The sequence below is a fragment of the Canis lupus genome, chromosome 21 (genome assembly GCF_003254725.2).
Source record: "Canis lupus dingo isolate Sandy chromosome 21, ASM325472v2, whole genome shotgun sequence".
Taxonomy (NCBI): domain Eukaryota; kingdom Metazoa; phylum Chordata; class Mammalia; order Carnivora; family Canidae; genus Canis; species Canis lupus.
In genome coordinates this window covers 10015880-10037166 of record NC_064263.1, presented here as the reverse complement: position 1 = coordinate 10037166, position 21287 = coordinate 10015880, and the positions used below count along the sequence as shown (strand labels likewise).

Below are 21287 nucleotides of genomic sequence, written 5' to 3'. Positions count from 1 at the left end.
AGGGCAGTAGGTAAGAGTTCAGACTCTGGATCCCAGCTTGTAGTTCATATCCTGGTTCTTTTCATTCCCATCTGTGTGACTGTAAGGTGAAAACTTAATGTACATACAACTCATTTTCCTTTCCTTCAAAATACTGTTTTCGTATGGTAGTCACATCAAATGTTAAACATGGTTCCTGGCAAATAGTAGCTGTCAGTAGATGTGAGTTACCATTATCATTAACTCTTAGATTTCTTAGTGATCTGGAACCCCTAGGTGACTCAGCGGTTGGGTTCCTGCCTTTGGTTCATGATCCCGGAATCTGGGGTTGAGTCCTGCATCGGGCTCCCTTCAAGGACCCTGTTTCTCCCTCTGCCTATGTCTCTGCCTCTCTCTCTGTGTCTCTCACGAATAAATAAATAAATCTTTAAAAAAAAGATTTCTTAGCGATAACTCACCAGATTTTATGAGGACTTCATGTGCATGTACAGGACAGTGATCTTGGCCGTCTTGCCATATTTTAACCCATTCTAAGAAACTAGAGATAATTACAGGTTGGATGAATGATTTAAAGAGGTAAGATGAAGATCAAATGCCAAGCGAGTTACCTAGGGAATGAGTGGAATGGATTCCTTCCCTCTGGCTCTGCTGCCCCTGTGTACACAGTCATGAGACACCTGAACTCTCAACATGTAGCATCATCATCAGCCTCATGGAGACTCAGCTGCTTGTCATCACCCAGGCACTGTCTTCCTGACCACAACATCTCTTTGAATAGGTTGCTTGCTCATCTTTTTTATTTTTGTTTTTATTTTAGAGACTATTAATCTTCAGCTTGACAAAATGTCCTGGATTCTTGCTTCAAAATAGTTATCAGATGATAGAAGAAATACCTAAAAATGTTTCCCAGATGCTTTTTCACTCCCAGCTTCTAGTTGAGATTCAACTCCATTTTCTTTCTTTAGGATGTCTATCATGAATTTGGAGGGATCTTCACTGGCTCGCATGTCTCACTGGGAAATGTTTTGTGGTGAGGCTATGCCTCACATACAATCACTTCAGGGTTTGCTGCAGCTGTTACTGCTGGGTGTAGAACTCAGCAAAGGCCATGGCCTGCAGAAAACCATGAAGTAAAAACTGATGAAGCACTGGGAAGAGAACTGGAAGGGAACCAGGAACCCTGGGGCTTTAGATTCAGCTCAGCTTAACTCCGTGTGCAGACCTCCTTCTACCACACTATCATCATCCCCTGACTCTGGAAAAGTTTATCTTTTCTCTATTGTATATATATATTTTATGAAAAATGGGGGCAGAGACAGCTATTCTATCTGGTAAAAACATTTTTTTGGGGAAAATACACATGTGACATTGTTTTGGAAAAGTTAAAAGTACCATACCAGCCTGTTGTAATTTTTCTAAGCAGAAAATTTGTTGTAGGATGAGGGCTAAAATAGAATCCTTATAATGGATTGAAGCAGAGATGTGTGTTGCCTTGTTGCAAGGATGCAAGTCCTTTCAGTGGTACTAAGCAAGAGAAACTGCCACGAAGGGGAAGGATAGTATTCTGGCACATGAGACATGCCATGTATAATGAAGATTTTATTTATTTATTTGAGAAAGAGAGAGAGAGCATGAGAAGGGAGGAAGGAGGAATAAAAGAGGGAGAGGGAAAAGGGTGAGGGAGAAGCAGACTCCCTCTTGAGCAGGGAGCTGGGCGTGAGCCAATCTCAAGACCCTGGGATCATGACCTGAGCCCAAGGCAGACGCTTAACAGAATGAGCCACCCAGGCGTCCCAAGACACCCAAATTTAGATCAGTTTATTACTCAGAACATATGTAACCTTCAACACATTTCTTAATCCCTTTAATGTTCAGCTCCTCATCTGTGAAATGGGGAAGTTAATAGCAATCTCTCAACATTGTACTGAGGATTAATTGGTGCTTAATACAATGCTCAACATATTGTGAATCCTCAGCATGCTAGTTTTATTATAATTAAAATGATAGTATTTAATTCATTGGTTTTACAGGTAAGAGGATGAAAAATAATTTAATTTTCTTTCATTTCTATGGGAGCATGAACATACTGAATCAGAGAATCATGAATCTCATCAGTGAAAGAACCCCGAGAGAACACCCCTTTCAATTTATATTCAGAGACAGAAGTTATTATTATTTCCAGTTCAATCTAGATGCAAGGACAGAAGTATTCTTGCTTCCAGTATCTGAAGCAACTGAGGCCTGAATGTGATGAGATTTGTTCACATAACTGTAGGTAGTATAAGAAAGACTTGATTTTAAGTCACCTTTTAATGTAATGTTTCATACATTTCTTGATGTCATTCATATTATGCAAACGAGGCACTACTTTGCTGATGGAAAATGTTGGCAGCCTGTATGATTAGATGTTGCAAAGTTACTGAAATGGCTTTTTAAATAGGACACAAGGTTCTAATGTGCCTGTCAAGTATCACTTGCTCTTAGTTCTGTTCTTCAAATGGAATAATTCTGTCTCTGAAGTCGAAATCAGAGAGATGCCATTTGATGATGCCATTCTGGCACTGCCAGTCTTCAGCTGTTGTCTCTTCCCTGCTGAATAGGAATCCTCTGTGTCGTTGCAAATGTTGGACCAGCTTTCCTCTTCTCACTCAGGAAATTTAAAGTATTGCATTAAGGTACAGAAAGTATGGTATCAGGGATCCATGGCTCTTACTCATTTGGATTTAAAAGCAATGTTTTAGCTATCCATGGTCTTAAACATTGGTAATTTTATGTGAAGTAAGGTTACTAATTCTTCTCCAGTGAGGATTCTGGGTTGAACAACATTCTCTGTCTCATTTTGCTGAATGTGCTTGATTGCTTGAGAAAAATGACTTTATGCTGTTGCAGTGAACTGTTAAACTACCTACATGAAGGAATTACTATATGCACATGAAGATTTGTAAAAATTAGTAGAATCTTTACCTGAAAGGAGTTTTCCTCCACAAGGTGATTGTATAACATTTCATCTACTGACAAGGGCCTTTATGTGCTGCTAGCAGACTGTATATTGTAATGCTAAACTCAGACAATAAGAGAACTACTAGTTCAGTAAATAGCAAGCTTTTAAGTATTATTATTGCTATTAAGATTATGTTATTTTGGATTACTAGTTAGCCTTTTTATGGAAAAATCAAGGGCTTGGCATGAGATTGAGTTAAAAAATATTTTCTTATTCATTCCTGAGTGGTCATTTAAAATCCTTTCCTTCTACTTGCCTGAAGAATTAATACATTTAAACATTTGCTTTGTTTTGTATTTGAAACATACCCTTTTCCCTTGTATAATCATCTGATAACTTTCACTTCTTGGAAAGGTTTCAGCATAATTAAACATTTTGTGATGATAATCATACACTGCTGACTTAACTGGACTCTCATGCAATTAGTCTGCCCATATGCTTAGTTGGATGGTCCATGTTTTGTCTGTTCACTTACTTTTTATCAAGATGAAAACATGTGATCCGGTCAGCCGTAGTATTCAGAAATGACATCTGCCCCATTCCCAAGCTTTTTTCATTGATTTACAATGAGTCATCTGAATTCCAGTAAAAAATGAGTATAATATACTGCAGATTTTTACAGAATATGGCTTTCCATGGCTAAAATAAAGATATGACAAAGAGAATAAGGCTTATCATCTACAACTGAATTTCCAGCTAACTCACCATTCACCAGTGGGTTTCCCTGCCTCTGATCCCACATTTGTTATCTCTCAGGTAAATTTTATCCTATTCTACTTCATACAGCCATTTTATTTTTGGAAATCCTTCCATTGTGGGAAGTGCTATTGTAAAGTGGTTACTGACAACAGTACTACAGCAAAATGATATCACTACTCTTTGGGTATTTATTTGCAAATAATCTTTGTCTTAAAAAGCACTCAGAATTTGAAATCAATAAACTAAAGCTTAATACATATTAAAAACAAAAATGTAACATTTTATAAAACAATCAATATTAGGTTAATAAAAGCTATATATTCTAACCAATATCTTTATTAAAAATTGTATTTATGAAAACATACATCAATTGATGAGTTCAAACTCTGAATAATAAAAAATATAAGATGAAATTATCTGATTTGAGCATTTAAAAAAGGTACAATCAAATGGCACAGTGTGTTAGTGTTAGATCATTGTTGAATCTGTGGCATGTCTTTTATAATAGTTTTCAGTTGGTCAGTAAGCTTTCTGATTCTACTCTAGTCAAGAAAATGGTGACAAGATAGGCTTTTACTCTCTTTAACAAGAAAATAAAACATTGTTTGAGAACATTAAGGACATTATTTTTTTTTAAAGATTTTTATTTATTTATTCATGAGAAACACCGAGAGAGAGAGAGAGAGAGAAAGAGACACAGGCAGAGGGAGAAGCAGGCTCCTCGCAGGGAGGCGGCTGTGGGACTCGATCCCAGATCCCGGGATCACGCCCTGAGACAAAGGCAGATGCTCAACCGCTGAGCCACCCAGGCGTCCCAAGGGCATTGTTTTTGAACAACCATTTTCTTACTGATACTGAGCTTTAGTTTCACTTCAAAGATAACATTTCCAGTTCATCCTTGTCCATTAGTTTAATAATGGAAACACAGAGATTACACTGCAGAGGTACAGGTATAAATTTCAGTACTTCACTTTTATATTCTACATGTTCAAAAAATCTTTAAACTTGGATTACACATCATCATTTCAGAGGAACTACACATTGTGAATAGCAATTTTCTGCTTCTGCTGAGCATTATGTAGGCAATGAAGGATGCCTTCCAAATGAGTATTTTTTATTCAAAATATTAATGCCAAGTATATCTCTCTGGTTATGATTCAAAATGTAAATTATTCAAGGTTCATGTTTTAAAAAATATTGACAAGTCAGTTTTAAAAATTCAATATTTTAGTACATACAAATAGCATAATATTCCAGATTATGAATTACTAAAATTTGGTATCCAGATCACTAGAAGCAATATTCATTCTCTCACTTATGATATCACAGAGCAGGCTTTTCCTTTTCTCACTCCTTCACTTCCCAATTTCTGAGTCCAGACGGCTAGTCCATGACCTAAACTGGCTGTGTGGACACTTCCAGATTATCCCTGCCTAGGATATTGGCTCTGGTGAATGAGGTAAGGATTAAAAGGCATTTACAACTCACATTTTTGTTGTTGTTAATATGGTGACGAGTTAAAGGTAAAGCAGATGCTTCATGACTCCCTCTGGGGAGCCTGATGTGAGACTTGATCCCAGGACCCTGGGATCACAACCTGAGCCAAAGGCAGTTGCTCAACCACTGAGCCACCCAGGCATTCTCCTGGCTAGATTTTTCTTGCTGCCTAGCAAGATTCTTGCCAGTTTTCTAAATTGCTCTTTTTCTCCCCTGTTTTCTGATTTGAGTCCTTTCAGCCTCCTATTGATTCTCTCAGTTCCCAATAACTTTGCAATATATTTACTTCTTTGCCTAAAGCAACATGCTCAGCTAATATGTTTTTAATCATGAATCATGGCTCATACGCTTCTATCTCTCAAATACCTACTTACCCTTTAAGGTTCATAACAAAGGCCATTATCCTCCTCGAGTTCTTTCTTCATTTTCAAATTGAATGTGGATGATTGCTCTGAATTCTTCCTGATTCGGTTCTGCTTCTGTTTTACAATTTCAAATTATGCTTTGTTTTTACAGATGACCTTTTTTTTTTTAAAACTGTGTTTTATAGCTCTTCTACTATACTGTAGTCTCTATCAAGGAAGGCATTTTTTTCTTTTATTTTTTTTTAAAAGATTTTATTTATTTATTCATGATAGACACAAAGACAGAGAGAGAGGCAAAGACACACGGGCAGAGGGAGAAGCAGGCTCCATGCTGGGAGCCCGACGCGGGACTCGATTCCGGGACTCCAGGATCGCACCCTGGGCCAAAGGCAGGCGCTAAACTGCTGAGCCACCCAGGGATCCTTGGCATTTTTTTCTTTTACCCATATTTTTCCCCAAATAAATATACAAGTTAGTCCTTTCTTTAACAACCTGGTTTTTAAACACAATCATTATTAAATTTTAAATTATATAATTTACAATTAAATACATTATATTAAAAATTAGGGTAATACTTAAAACTCATCACTTCCCAATTATTGCATCTTACTATATTCTATACTCTTGAATTTATTTACATCTATTGTATCTACTGTGGGAAGAATACCTAATGGTGTCTTACTACTGTTCATCTCCTCACAACTCCACATAGTAATTTCACCTCAGTGTTTATAATAGGTCATGGTGACACAATCAATACTGCAGTTACTGGCAAATACTTTAAATCACTAGGAGATGGGGAACAACCCCAACTGGTTGTCACACATTTAACAACACACTACTCTTTGGATTCTATTATGATATATTCTTAAACTCAGTATTTCCAGGGGCTCCTGGGTGGCTCAGTTGGTTAAGTGCCCAACTCTTGATTTTAGCTCAGGTCATGATCTCAGGGTCATGGAATAAGTCCCAAGTAGGGCTCTGTGCTCAGTAAGATGTCAGGTTGAGATTATCTCCTTCTGCTTCGCTACCTACCCACACCTCTGCTCATACACATTTTCTCACTCATTCACTCAATAAATAAACTCTTTAAAAAAGAAAAACTCAATATTTACAATTGTGGTTTTCCTGATTCTCCTTGGTTCTGAGGTAGTAACTTCACTGGAGCACAAGCTCTATGGTGTTCTTGATGTGCTTCCCATAATCTTTAGTTTTGAAGTTTCTCTGCTAGCCCCTCTGAAGCATTTATAAGCACTATTCTTTTGCGTTAAAAATCTGTGCTGCTTAACTCACCTAAAGTGGCACATCTCCTAAACTGAGCCTCTACTAACACTGCTTCCTTAGTTTTCACTTTGTTTTTCCTGTGCCTATTTGCTTTAGAGTCCTGTTAATGTCTTCTCTTCTCACATATGTTCTGACAGAAATGAGGAGTGCTGAAAGGAAAAATGTACATAACTTAGGATCTTCAAGCACAACATTAATTTTGTTGATAGTTCAATTTATCTTGAGATAAGTTTTGTAACAAGATTTTTTTAGAATTCTGTCAGTGACAGTAGGAAGAGGGGTAGATTACGAGACAACTATGGTGGAGGTACTGTAGCATTATTGAATTAAAACTGCCTTACCAAAAAGTTTCTTTTCTTTTTTTTTTTTTAAAGATTTTATTCATTTATTCATGAGAGAGAGAGGCAGAGACAAAGGCAGAAGGAGAAGCAGGCTCCATGCAAGGAGCCCGATGTGGGACTTGATCCCGGGACTCCAGTATCATGCCCTGGGTGGAAGGCAGATGCTCAACTGCTGAGCCACCTAGGCATCCCATCTTTTCTTTTTTTCTTCTATTCTTTCTCCTCTTCTCTTCTCTTCTCTTCTCTCTCTTCTCTTCTCTTCTCTTCTCTTCTCTTCTCTTCTCTTCTCTTCTCTTCTCTTCTTCTCCTCTTCCCTTCCCTCCCCTCCCCTCCCCTCCCTTCCCCTCCCCTCCCCTCCCTCCCTCCCTCTCCTCTCCTCTCCTCTCCTCTCCTCTCCTCTCCTCTCCTCTCCTCTCTTCTCCTCTCCTCTCCTCTTCTTCTGTTTTCTTTTCTGTATGAAGTTTTGATTGGGACAATGTCTGATTGCAATGGGATAGCAAAAGGTTTGTGGTTTCAAAAATCTCCTAAGATTCCCAGGGACACCTGAGTGGTTCAGTTGATTAAGCACTGGACTCTTGGCTTTGGCTCAGGTCAAGATTTTGAGATTATGATCTGGGAATCATGAGATAGAGCCCTTCAAGGGGTTCCAGGCTCAGCGTGGAGTCTGCTGGAGTCTCTCCCTCCCTCTGCCCTCTCCCTACTGCCCCTGCTCTCTCTCTCTCAAATAAATAAATCTTTAAAAAATCTTCCAGGGCACCTTCGAGGCTCATTGGTTGAGCATCTACCTTTGGCTCAAGTCATAGTCCCGGGGTCCTGAGATCAAGTCCCTCATCGGGCTCCCCACAGGGAGCCTACTTCTCCCTCTGCCTGTGTCCCTGCCTCTCTCTTTCTGTGTCTCTCATCAATCAATCAATAAAATTATTTAAAAAAAATCTTCTAAGAATCTTAATGGCAAGTATTCTTTCCAAAGAGCTATAATACTAAACATATTCAGTCTTCTTTAAAAAATTACTAACTCAAAATGAGAATAACACATTCTGATAACAGTGATATTCTGGTTAATGACATTTTCTAGCTGGCAGGGAAGGTATGTTTTAAGACTATATTTCTAACTTCTTAAGTGGACTTCACTAAACATAATCTCTATTTTAAATAATAACTTATTTATGGACATATGGCCATTACAATTGTAATATTCTCAAAATTGCTGTAATTATAGTTATCATAGGAGTCAGAGCTTGAATACATTTTTTTTAAAGATTTTATTTATTTATTCATGAGAGACAAAGAGAGGCAGGCAGAGACCTAAGCAGAGGGAGAAGCAGGCCCCATGCAGGGAGCCTGACATGGGACTCGATTCCGGGATTCCAGGATCACACCCTGGGCCAAAGGCAGACGCTCAACCGCTGAACCACCCAGGCATCCCAGAGCTTGAATAAATATTAATCACAATTAGGATATAGGAAATTAAATTCATGAAAGAAAAGTACCAAATTAATCAATTTATGGAAAAATTACTTAAATCTAAAAAATCAATAAATGTTGATTGATTATGTTTAGGCTTTGTTATTATAACTTGCTAATGAGGTCAATTTTTATATGTTAATTAATTGTCATCTGGTAAACATCCCATTATGATTTATAAATGCTTATGATTATTGAAGGAGAAGTTTAACAAATCTTTGTTGAACTCTTCTTATGTGCCACACATCTTTCTAGGCTTATGTCTTACAGCACTGAACAAAGTTTCTTCCTTCATGGAAGTTAACTCTGACATGGAAAATTAATAATGTCCAGACAAACAGAGGAAAACGTGCTTTTTCACAAGATACTATATAATATAAAAAATAGCACATGAAGATGGAATGTGACAAGGTATGCTCTCTTATATAAGAGGATTAGCAAAAGAGCCTTTCATAAAATATTATTTGAGCAGAAAGCCAAGGAATTTGCAATAGTTTGCCACGTAAATGTATGAGTCAAAAACTTTATGCCTTTATCTTCTATAAAGGGAGAGAGATTTGCAAGTGGATTTTGCTGGCATGCTTGGTAAACAGCAAGAGACCATCAAACCTGGAGCAAAAGAACAAGAGAGAGAGTGATGGAAAATCAGATGGTGATTGGGGAACTACATGGAGTCGGGTCTCCAGACAACAATGAATAACAGTTAACAGTTACATAACTCTTTGTGCCAGACATCATCCCAGGAGCTTTACCAGTTTTAAGTCAATTAACCCTCACAGTAATATTAAGAATCTGGTGCATTAATTATTAACATTTTACACGTGGGAAGTATGAGACAAAGAAGAGTTAAATAACTTATCCAAAACTGTAGGGGAAGACAGCAAATGCCACAATTAAGACCTACAAGTCTAGCTCTAGAATATATATATTTTAATCAGTGGATGTTTTATGAGAGACAGCAAATGTTTTACAGGCTTTTGAGCTGAGGAGAAATTGATCAGACTTCTCTTTATGAGGACTATTTCATTATGGTTGCTGAGTGGAGAACAGACTCCAAAAAGGCAAAGAAGCTGACAGTGTAATTTAGGGGCTATTGCAGTATAGCACTCCAGGCTACAAAAGAGGTTTGCATCATCTAGGACAGCACTGATGGAGTGGAGAAGAGTAGTCTAATTATAGATATAATCTAAAGGTTTGGTTGATGGATTAAATGCTGTGGTGAGAAAAGAGAACAATTTAATATAACTCTAAGGATTCTGGCCTGAACAACTGGAAGGATAAGGATTCTTTTACTCAGATAAAAATGGGAGAAGGAGCAGGTTTGTGGGAGCAAAAAGACTTCAGTTTGGGGCAAGTTCAGTGGAAATTAAGGATTAATAACATTACTTAGAAAATTAATGGCATTAGAGATTAGGGTTAAAGGTATGAATTTGGGAATAATTAGCATATTAGGGAGTGAATGAGGGTCTTCAACATTTAGACTTTAGAAGGACAGGAAGGAACTGGCCTTTTTGAAGTAGGAGAATCAATCAGTAGTGTGGTTTGGAGTCTGTGAGCAAGGTGTTTTAGGAATGGGGTAATCACTGATTGAAAATGCTACTGATATATTGTTTAAGGTGAAGCTTGAAATTGGCATCAGAATTAGAAATGTGGAGGTCATTAGTGACATTGACAAGAGCAGTGTCCTGGGAGTTTTTTTTTTTTTAATTTGATTTTTTAAAAAGATTTTATTTATTTATGAGAGACAGAGAAAGAGAGAGGCAGAGACACCGGCAGAGGGAGAAGCAGGCTCCATGCAGGGAGCCCGACGTGGGACTTGATCCTGGGTCTCCAGGATCATGCCCTGGGCAGAAGATGGCGCTAAACTGCTGAGCCACCTGGGCTGCCCTATTTGATTTTTTTTTTTTTTTACAAAAATCTGATTGATATAGATGTAAGAGAAAATAGGAGGACATAAAGCAGACATGAAATACAGGCAACCCTTTAAAAAAATTCTATTGTAAAGGAAAGCATAGAATAGGGTGCCAGCTAGAAATGAAGGCAGTGGTAAAGGAAGGATTTAAAATAATTTTGAGATGATATGTATCACAGCATGTTTGCATACTGATGGGGATTAGTTAGTCCTGACAGATCAAGAAAGTACAATACAATGCAATAAATCAAGGGGTTTTGATAGAACATAGAATGCTCTAGAGACACAGAGAAGCATGCAACCTGGTATAATGAGAGGGAAGAAAAAGTGACTAGAGATTTTTAGAAGTAATATCTGAATTCAATTGTGAGGAACAAGTGTGAGTTAATGATGCAAAGAAGAATGTAAAGAGCTTTCTAGGGAGAGGAAATCATTAAAGCATATATTAATTATACCTCTGATTTGCTTTGTAACCATTAATCTTTATTTTTCAGTTAAATAACAAATCCTTGTTCATGACCTTTTATAACTGGCCTTGATTATAGTGAAGAAGATAGCCAAAGCTTGCCTTTGTGGAGATTACATTCCAGGAACAATGAAATATGAACACACAGACTATGATAGCAACAATGGTGTGCAGAAACAACTTGCTGAGGTTGGCTAGAGTGCTAAAGGAAACTGCTCTGAAGAGTGGACATTTGTGTTGAAACTTAAAAAATGGGACTGAGCCAAACCATCAAAGGGGTGGATAAGGAGCACTCAAGGCAGAGAAAATAGCAATTGCAAATTCATGAAGAAGGGCTTTTTCAAGGAACAGAAAAAGGATCAGTATGGCTGGAGCTCAGGGTGAGATTTGAGAGCAGCTTGCAGTTACTAGGAGCAAAGAAAAGCCATTCACCATTTTTATTCAGGCCTGTGGGCTTCCAGAAAGGAGAAGCATGCACATCCTCATTCCCCTCCCTCAACCTATGCCTCCACCATTCCAACATATGAAGGCATGTTTCAGGCAAAACCATGTCCCTTGGTTGAATTAAGTTGCCCTTGGCTCCAACCACCTCATTTCCTGAATTATTTATGACCATGAATTTCCTCTATACTTAATGATTTAACTGATACTAAAATTACTTTGTATAACTTAAATGAAGTTTATTTTCTTAGTACTATAGTATAATCCCTGAAAGAGTTATTCTTTTAACAACATGCCATATTTAGGACTCTTAAGAGTTCTATTTTACTTATTAGAGATACAAGATATATGAAAATATCACATTATTAATTATCTCCCCATGCCAAACATGTTGTTCACCATACTGCCTTTTCTCAGTAAAAAATACCACTATTCATCTGATGGCTAGGAATGATTTTTTGTTCCCATTTTTCCTTCATTTCCCAGCAAATAACCCATCACCCATTTACGCTATTTCTTCTTTCAAAAATATATCACAAATCCCTCCTAGTCTTTTTATTTCTTTTGCAAACATAGTCCAAATCACAATCTTCTTTTACCAGATTACTGCATATAGTCTCCATGTGGTTCTCTGCTTCCAACTTTGATTTGCTTACCAGTTCTCTATAAGCAGCCAAGGGAATTCTTTAGTAACACAAATCAGAAGACTTTGCAAGTCAGGAGTACAGTTAATATATGTTTTATTGGTGTCCTCTGCCTAGAAGGCTGTACTCTGCTGATTAACTCTTACTCATATTTTATAATTAAATTCAGATATTCCTTCCAGAATCCTCATCACTACTTTTTCTCCATTCTCACAGGACTGGGTTGCATATTTCTCTGTGTTCCTAAAGCATTTTGTGCTTCCCTCCACCAAGACCACTTTATTTCCTTTACTATGTTATGTTTTGACTTACCTACATATCTGTTTTGCTCACCAGACCATAGGTTGCTTGAGGATAAGGTCTATAACTTTTATTTATAGGTGTATCTTATTACCTGGTAAATAATTAGTGCTTATTAACAATGTTCATTTGGGGCACTCATTAATGACTGAGTACACAAATGCATGTGGATTGAAATGATTAAGAAAGGCTTCATGAGGAAGGTGATACAAGACTTCCCACTACCATTTGTTGAAGAAACAGTCCTTTCCCCATTGTGTGTTCTTTAACTCTTTAGCCTTTGTCAAAAATTGATTGTATATGCACTGGTTTATGTCTGGGCTTTCTATCTGTGCCTCTGGTCTATGTATGATTTATGTCTGGGCTTCCATCTGTGCCTCTGGTCTATGATTCCACATGTGAAAGAATGAAACTGAATCACTATCTTAGACCAATCAGAAAAGAAAAAGAAAACACCTCAAAATGGATCAAAAACTTGAATGTAAGACCTGAAACTCTAAAACTCCTAGATGAAAAATAGGAAAAAAGATCCTTGATATTGGTCTTGGCAATGATTTCTTTGATAAGATATCAAAAGCACAGGCTACAAAAACTAAAATCAACAAATGGGACAACATTAAACTAAAGAACTTCTGCATAGCTAAGAAAACAATCAATAAATTGAAAAGGCAACCTACAGAATGGGAAAAAATATTCACAAACCATATATCTGACAAGAGGTTAATATCCAAAATATTTAAAGAACTCATACAACTCAATAGCAAAAATAAAAACAAAAACAGGGATCCCTGGGTGGCGCAGCAGTTTGGCGCCTGCCTTTGGCCCAGGGCGCGATTCTGGACACCCAGGATGGAATCCCACATCGGGCTCCCGGTGCATGGAGCCTGCTTCTCCCTCTGCCTATGTCTCTGCCTCTCTCTCTTTCTCTCTCTCTGTGACTATCATAAATAAATAAAAATTAAAAAAAATTAAAAAAACACATATAATCCAAGGAAAATTGGTCAAAGGACCTGAATAGAGATTTTTCCAAATGGCAACAGGTATATGAAAAGATACTCAACATCACTAATCATCAGGGAAATGCAAATCAAAACCACAGTGACAACGTGCTTGGGTAGCTCAGTTGGTTAAGCATCTGCCTTTGGCTGAGATACTGGGGTCCTAGGATGGAGCCCCACATCAGGATCCCTGCTCAGCAGGGGAGCCTGCTTCTCCCTCTCTCTCTGCTCCTTGCCCCTCTCTTTCCTCTGCCTCTCTCTGCTTGTGGGTGTTCTCTCTCTCAAATAAATAAATAAAATCTTAAAAAAGAAAACACAATGAGATACTACCTCACTCCTCTCAGATGGCTAGTGTCAAAAAGACAAGAGAACAAATAACGGTGAGAATGTGGAGAAAAGGGAACTCTTACGCACTGTTAATGAGGATGTAAACTGGTAGAGCTATCATGGAAAACAGTACAGCAGTTCCTCAAAAAATTAAAAATTGAATTACCATATGATCTAGTAATCCCACTCCTGAGTCTATATCCAAAGGAATTAAAATTAGTATCTTGAAGAGATATCTGCATTCCCATGTTCACTGTAGCATTAAACACAATAGCTAAGATATGGAAACAACCTAAGTATCCTTCATTGGATGCCTGGATAAAGAAAATGTTTGTGTGTGTGTGTGTGTGTGTGTGTGTGTGATATAATGTATTGATATATTTAAATTTTATATACATATAGAGAAAATGTTTTGTGTATGTGTATATATACATAAAATACTTATACATTTAAAAAATATAATGTATAACATATATATATATATATATTATTTATCCAAGTTACCTTCTGGAAGAGTTTGGATGAGGCAAGGGATTATTCTGATCAAATATTCTAGCGGCACCGTTTTTCTGAACCATGTATGGATCATGATCTGGCCAAATTTCTGTGCTGTGGGATTTCAGCATCTTCAAGTAATTACTCTCAAAATGTGTTCTACAGAGTGAGTAATTAAAATATTCAGCAACTAGTGCACAAGAAAGCCTCTGGATGTGTAACAGTTCAGCTTCTTTCATGAGAAATTGTACATTTGAAGCCCTAATGATCAATAAGAAAATAATAAAGTCCATGGAACTGAATATACCATCCCATCTTTAAAGTACTGAGATTAACTTTGTGTATCTAATAGAGATTACAATTTATTATACCATATATATTTATTATCCCTGGAATTTGCTTCACCTTTAGGGAGAAATACTGGCAGTGGTTATGCAGGACTGCACAAGTAGAAAACATACACCTCTTAATTAAAGACAGCATTAGATGTCTGAAAATAGTACCTGTATGAGTCTTACAAACACTCTAAGAGGGAAAAGACCAGAAAGTATGGATGTGTATATACATATGCACATATATTTATGTGTATGCATGTATCTATGTATAAGCATATGTATGCGCATAGACAGACGTATGTGTGTCTATGGACACATGTTTTTAATCTTTTAATTTTTCTGTTATAGTAATAATATATGTTCCTAATTTATAATCTTAAACAGTAGAAAGGGGTACATGCAATATTAAAGTGCTTTCTGATCTTCCCTCCACCCTACTTCATAGAGGGGCACACTACCCCAGTTTCTGATATACATTTTTACAAATTTTTTTTAAATTTTTATTTATTTATGATAGTCACACAGAAAGAGAGAGAGAGAGGCAGAGACACAGGCAGAGGGAGAAGCAGGCTCCATGTACCGGGAGCCCGACGTGGGATTCGATCCCGCGTCTCCAGGATCGTGCCCTGGGCCAAAGGCAGGCGCCAAACCGTTGTGCCACCCAGGGATCCCCTAAATTTTTACAAATTAATGTTATAGTTACAACTATAAACCTAAATGTCATATACTTTTTTTTTTGTCAGTACCATTTCTTCAACTGGAAGAACTGCCTATTTCTAGGCATCTTATCATTATAGCTGAAATTTAGCAGTTACATTACCTACTACCTCTGTTTTCCTCTCCTTTCCAAGTCTTTTTAAATTTTTTTGCCCTTCTTATAGTTATCTTTACTGTAAAATCATACACATCTCTACTTTTAGTCCATAACTGTTAAACAGTATCTACTAATGCCTTGTTATGTAAGAGGAGGAAATTAACTAATATGCAACTTCTCTCTTCTGCTTCTTGTGCTTCTGACTTTTGTCACTTATGACATGAAGTAGATATTTTCAGGATTCCATAATTTATGACATTCATGGTCTATAACTAAACTTAACTCTCCTGAATATTTAGCCTCCTATTCATTCTAAAGATAGGTAACTAATGAAAACAATACTAAGAATAGGTAAAATATATCTCTAAATTAAGAAATACTGTGATTTGACAAAAGAAAAGAAATTCAATTCTATTTCATGAAATCTTGTCATTGAGATAAGAATTTTCTACATGCCTAACTAAAGAGAATTCTCTTCTCTTATACTCAAGTATTCGCTCAAACCTTTCAGCTTATTTCAAATTATGTACACGATTTTATTATTTTTTTAGGTTTTTAAAATTTTTTAAATGTTTCCAGAGTTATATTCTTTTGTTTGTTTCTCGTTGATAAAGGAAACAAATGAAGATCTTTATTTTCCAAATCACACAATCTATTGGTTAAACCAACTTTCTGAAATATTCTTGCTGTTCTAATTTTGTAATAATCAGGGCAGGCTAAACATTCACAATATATTAAGACTATGCATACTTCTCCAGATCTACTTTTTTCCCTAGGTCTGTTTTTTTTAAATGCTGGTGATAAACCAAATCTGATTTATATGAGGCAATCTATGTGGGAAATGTCTGTGACTCTAGGTATCTGATCATTCTTGAGAAATGACAGCACAGCTACTGTAATATCTTTTGAAGATAATCATTGCTAATTTAATGATTACCAGTTGCCATTAAATGAATATGGAAAAAAACCCACTTTCTTCATGCAGACAATCTTATGAATTCACTCTTTGGTCTACTTTGGATCTACTGCTTTCTAGGCCTACTGCACATTGTCATCTCTGGTTTTAATTATTTGTCTCTTTAGTTCCTACTGGATTTGTTTTAAATATCTTTTTATATCGTGGATGTATTTACCATTTTGTTCAAATGTATTTTTAAGAAAACTTTTTGAAATATCTATAAGCACATACTGAATCTGTCTGGGTTTGTTTTTTGTTTTTTGTAACTGAAAATTGGATGGATTTTGGAATGATAAGTTAAAGATAATTCAACTTTCTACTTTGAAGGCAAGGCTCCATTATCATCAAACTTGTTGGGAATGGTGGTGAAATGTGATAACAAACTGAGTTCTTACTCCTTTGGAAGCAGCTTGTTTATGTTTTCCATTCTGAAAGCTCACATAATTTCTCTTCAAATCAGAAATTTTGCCATAATACTCTAAATCTTTTTATCCTATTCTATTTGGTGGTCAGCAAATTCTTTCATATAAAAATGTCTTAAGGGCAGCCCTGGTGGTGCAGCGGTTTAGCGCCGCCTGCGGCCCAGGGTGTGATCCTGGAGACCTGGGATCGAGTCCCACATTGGGCTCCCTGCATGGAGTCTGCTTCTTCCTCTGCCTGTGTCTCTGCCTCTAAATAAATAAATAAATAAATAAATAAATAAATAAATAAATAAATAGAATAAAAATGTCTTAAGATTGTTGAGATTATATTCTTTTGTAATTTTATAATTTTTTTCTTAAAATTTGTGTCTTTGTGATCCCAGAATTTCTATTTAATATATGTAGGATTACCTGGCTTAATCCTTTGTATTTCTCAATTTCTCTCTTCTTCTCCATATTCTGAGAAAGTTCATCATCCTGTCATTCAAAATGAACAATTCTTTTTTTTTCAAAACGAACAATTCTGTTTAAATAAAATCTATTGTGCTATTTAATCATTCTATGGATTTTTATAAATTTTAGGAATCACATTTGAAATTTCTGAGAAAGTTTACTTTTATGTAATTATTTTTTCTTCCATTGAAGTATTTACTTTTTTATTGATCATAATATTTAAAGTTCTCTTTTGGGATCCCTGGGTGGCGCAGCGGTTTGGCGCCTGCCTTTGGCCCAGGGCGCGATCCTGGAGACCCGGGATCGAATCCCACATCGGGCTCCCTGTGCATGGAGCCTGGTTCTCCCTCTGCCTATGTCTCTGCCTCTCTCTATTTCTCTCTCTGTGACTATCATAAAAAAAAAAAAAAAAAAAAAAAAAATTAAAGTTCTCTTTTGTTCCTTAAAATGTCTCTGGTTCTTTGTGTGTGTGTATGTGTCAGTTGTTCCATTTATTCATTTTCCCTTTTGCTAGCTGTTGTGTTTCCTCAAATGTTTGATGATGTTTGATGATTCTTGATTAGACAAATTCATATTTATTTATGAACTAGGGACTCAGCAGGTAAGTAAAGAGAGATGACATGGGTTTTCCCTGTATGTTTGTTGTTCTGTTTCTATGAAGTCCTGTCCTCTATGGGAAAGATGGGAAAGATGCTTATAGAATTTGTATGGCTCATTGAATGGCAGGCAATGCATCAGGGTGACCCAGGGCAATGGTAAAGTACAAAGGACTCTTGAACCAAACTCTGTTCACATCTCAGCTCTAATACTTTGTGTGTGAATTTAAGCAAATTACTTAATATTTTTGTTCGCCAGGTTCCTTATGTCTTAGATGAGGATAACGAGACCTACCACACAGGGCTATGGTGAGAATGAAATGAACTAATTTAATTTACTTAAATAATTCAGGAAAATATTGACAATATTATGAAGATGCACGGAATGCCAAGAGTAGGCAGGTAAGCTGGGGGCTCTAGCACAGATGAAAATAAGGAGGGCTATATCAGGAATAGAGCAGTTGGCAGCCTTGTCTAGTCTTTGATCCTCCACTGCCCGCACCATGTTAAGTTTACTTTAAGTTACTTTGATCTTTTTTGTTTCTCTCTTAAGCAAAAAGACTCACAGAAGTTTTCCCCCAGGCAAACAATGTAGTTTCTACAGAAAGCAGTTTTATGGGGTTTATCCTGGGACAAAAGCTAGCCACCTTTTCCTCTGTTTGTGGGAGCCTGAAGGAGGAGAGGAGGTGCCACCTGATAAAGCTAAATAGTCGCTAATTATCTTGATTTGGGGCAAATATTTTATTTTTCTGTAGCTGCAGTGTTGGCTTTGAACCTTTTTCAAGCCCAGGAGGGAGAAGAGTCCCTGCTTTTACTGATCATATTCTCTGCTTCAACCCCTTCTGCTTTGGTTTCTCAGTCAATATAATCGCATCCAATTATAGATTGCTCTAAAGAATCAACTTCTCTGATGTGCTAATGGGAGGCAGTTTTTGTTTTCTGGGAAGCTTATGATTATGTACGTCTATGCATCCTTACTATCATTTCATAGTTAAAGAGGAAAAACAACATATGTTCGGAACTCCTACACAGATGTAAACTTAGGCAAAAATACATTGCTTCTTAAGAACAAAAATAAAATTTTGATAATTATAAGACTTTTTTTCCAGTTCATAGTAACACCCCCAAATAAATGTATTTTTCCTTTGTAAGTTCCTTTCTACCATAAAAGTATGATTTTAAGACTTATCTTTCTGTACTCATTAGAATATAGTATGAGAAATTATGCCCTTATAAAACAACTTATAATTATGAAAATGATGTCTAAAAATATCTTTGAATTTAACTGAAAAAATGTCTGATTGACAAAATCAGATGTTATCTGTAATCCATTTCATTCTCTAGATAAGATACTATCATTGTGGAAAGGTCATACAGGAAGAATCCAGGAGAAAGATAAAAAACAAAACAAAAAGCCTAAAAAACAAACAAACAAAAAACAACAGATTTTTTAAAAAGATTTGTTTATTCATGAAAGACAGAGAGAGAGAGAGAGAGAGAGAGAGGCAGAGACATAGGCAGAGGGAGAAGCAGGCTTCCCACAGGGAGCCCAATGCAGGACTGGGTGGCAGATCCCAGAATCATGACCTGAGCCGAAGGCAGGTGCCCAACCACTGCACCTTCCAGGCATCCCCAACCCTGAGATGTCAACCCTGGAAGAGAGGCTCCATGATTCCATACAAGATAAAATAAATCTTTGATTTATTTATTTATTTTATTTATTTTCTTTAACGTAAATAAAGAATTAAGCTGACCACTGAAGATGGTAAAAATACAGAGGGTGGAGTGAAAGTGAGTGCTAGCAAAGTGAACTTTGCATTTCTGTTCTATGTATGTGGTGAGCAAATATTGTTACATCTGAATTTTATTAGTGTGTCAGTGATATCTGGGTAATGTCTCCTTGTCACTCTGCATCATGTTCTTACTTTAGGAATCAAAGGCAAAGATGGCATGCATTTCCAGAATCACTGGAAATTACCAAATGTTATATAAATAACAGTATATACACACACACACACACACACACACCCATTATCACATACTTTTACTATAGTATATAATTATACGGAAGTTAGTTTGACGTATCACAAAGAAAGAGCTCTGCAATAATCAGGAGACATTCTCTTTCATGTACCCCTCCTTAGCACATACACCTTGACGCTTAAGAACAAAATCATTGTTCCCATGAAGAATTCGAATGAGATTAATTTTTTTTAAGATGAGTTAATTGACCATTCCTGGTTGAGAAGAGTTAATGGTGCTGGGCTAGCATAAAATAGATCCAGTCAGCTGTGACAGCTTTTTCAAACAGCCCTGCCAACACAAAGCATCAGCTACTGAAGCTTCTCCCCTCCTCCAGCCCTTTAAACAGACACTGACCTTTCTAGCAAAAACTAAATGGGGGTGGAGGGCTGATGCATTAAAAAAACAAAACAGGATGAATTCAACAAAAACATATACAGTTGTGCCAGAGGTGGAATTTTCATCTCTATTCCCTAATTATGGTCAAGTCATTTAAGTGAGCTTTATGAAAACAAACAAATACCAGTATCCCCACATTATCCAAATTGGGGGTGAAAGATCTCCAGGTGCGAAAAATTACGGTGGCATTTCAAGATATTAAGGCCTATACAGGATTATAGGAAGCAAAATGATCGAGTAAGCAAGTACATAAAATGGACAAAGATTTCCATGTTGTGTATGTACAGAATTAGCTTTACAAAACTTTGTAGTCTGTATGTTTAGTATCTAAAACGAAATACAAATAGTGCTGATTTTGAGACTGTACTTTGCCACCGTGCGAGGCAAATTAGGGATCTCTTAATTGTAGTGGTATTTGCTCTGCTTAAATAAAAGTTTTCATCCACTGATTCATTTGACATAAACACGCTTCAGCAAGCAAAGTGAGATAGAGAAGGAGTAATAATACAAGGAGGAAAGGAGCATTCAACAGAAGCACTTGGCAGTTTATCAAGGTGCAGGTAAAGGTACCTCATCACACACACACACACACACACACACACACTTAGACATCCTACCAAATGACTGTAAAGACTATATTACTTCTTTCTTTTCCTTTCCCTCCATCCTTCCTCCCTGCAAAATGAGATGATTATTCCTGAAAAAAAATTATTTAGGCCAACTAGTTAATCCTTTGTATACTATACTCAAGGAACTGCACAGGGAAGACAAGAAAATTAATTTTCTAAATGAACACTACTATAAAATATGTTATTTTGTGTATATGCACATGATTTTAAGGCCCCCTCTTTGTGAGTGCATAAGGTTTGTACAAAGAGCCAAGCAAGCATGTCATCTTCCTGCTTCTGCTGACAGTAGGAGTAACTCTTAACAAAGCAAATGTTCTGCTGATGTCTGAGAAATCTAAAAGAGATTGACATTCTGCTCTGAAAAAAGGAAGATGTGGATTATTTTTCTTATTTTGTGTCAGCATATCTGTGAGGAACCCACTTATATCGGGCTCATGCCTTTAATT

General features: G+C 36.7%; 1 long non-coding RNA gene and 1 other non-coding gene across 4 annotated transcripts in view; both read left to right on the top strand.

The window, feature by feature from the left end:
* LOC112642027 (uncharacterized) overlaps window positions 1-21287 on the top strand; it is a 58061-nt gene that overhangs the window by 16391 nt on the left and 20383 nt on the right. The gene's annotated exons all lie outside the window — the stretch shown is intronic.
* LOC112642179 (small nucleolar RNA SNORA72) lies at window positions 16033-16168 on the top strand. Its single transcript, XR_003125087.1, has one exon. It is a non-coding gene; the product is annotated as a small nucleolar RNA SNORA72 (small nucleolar RNA).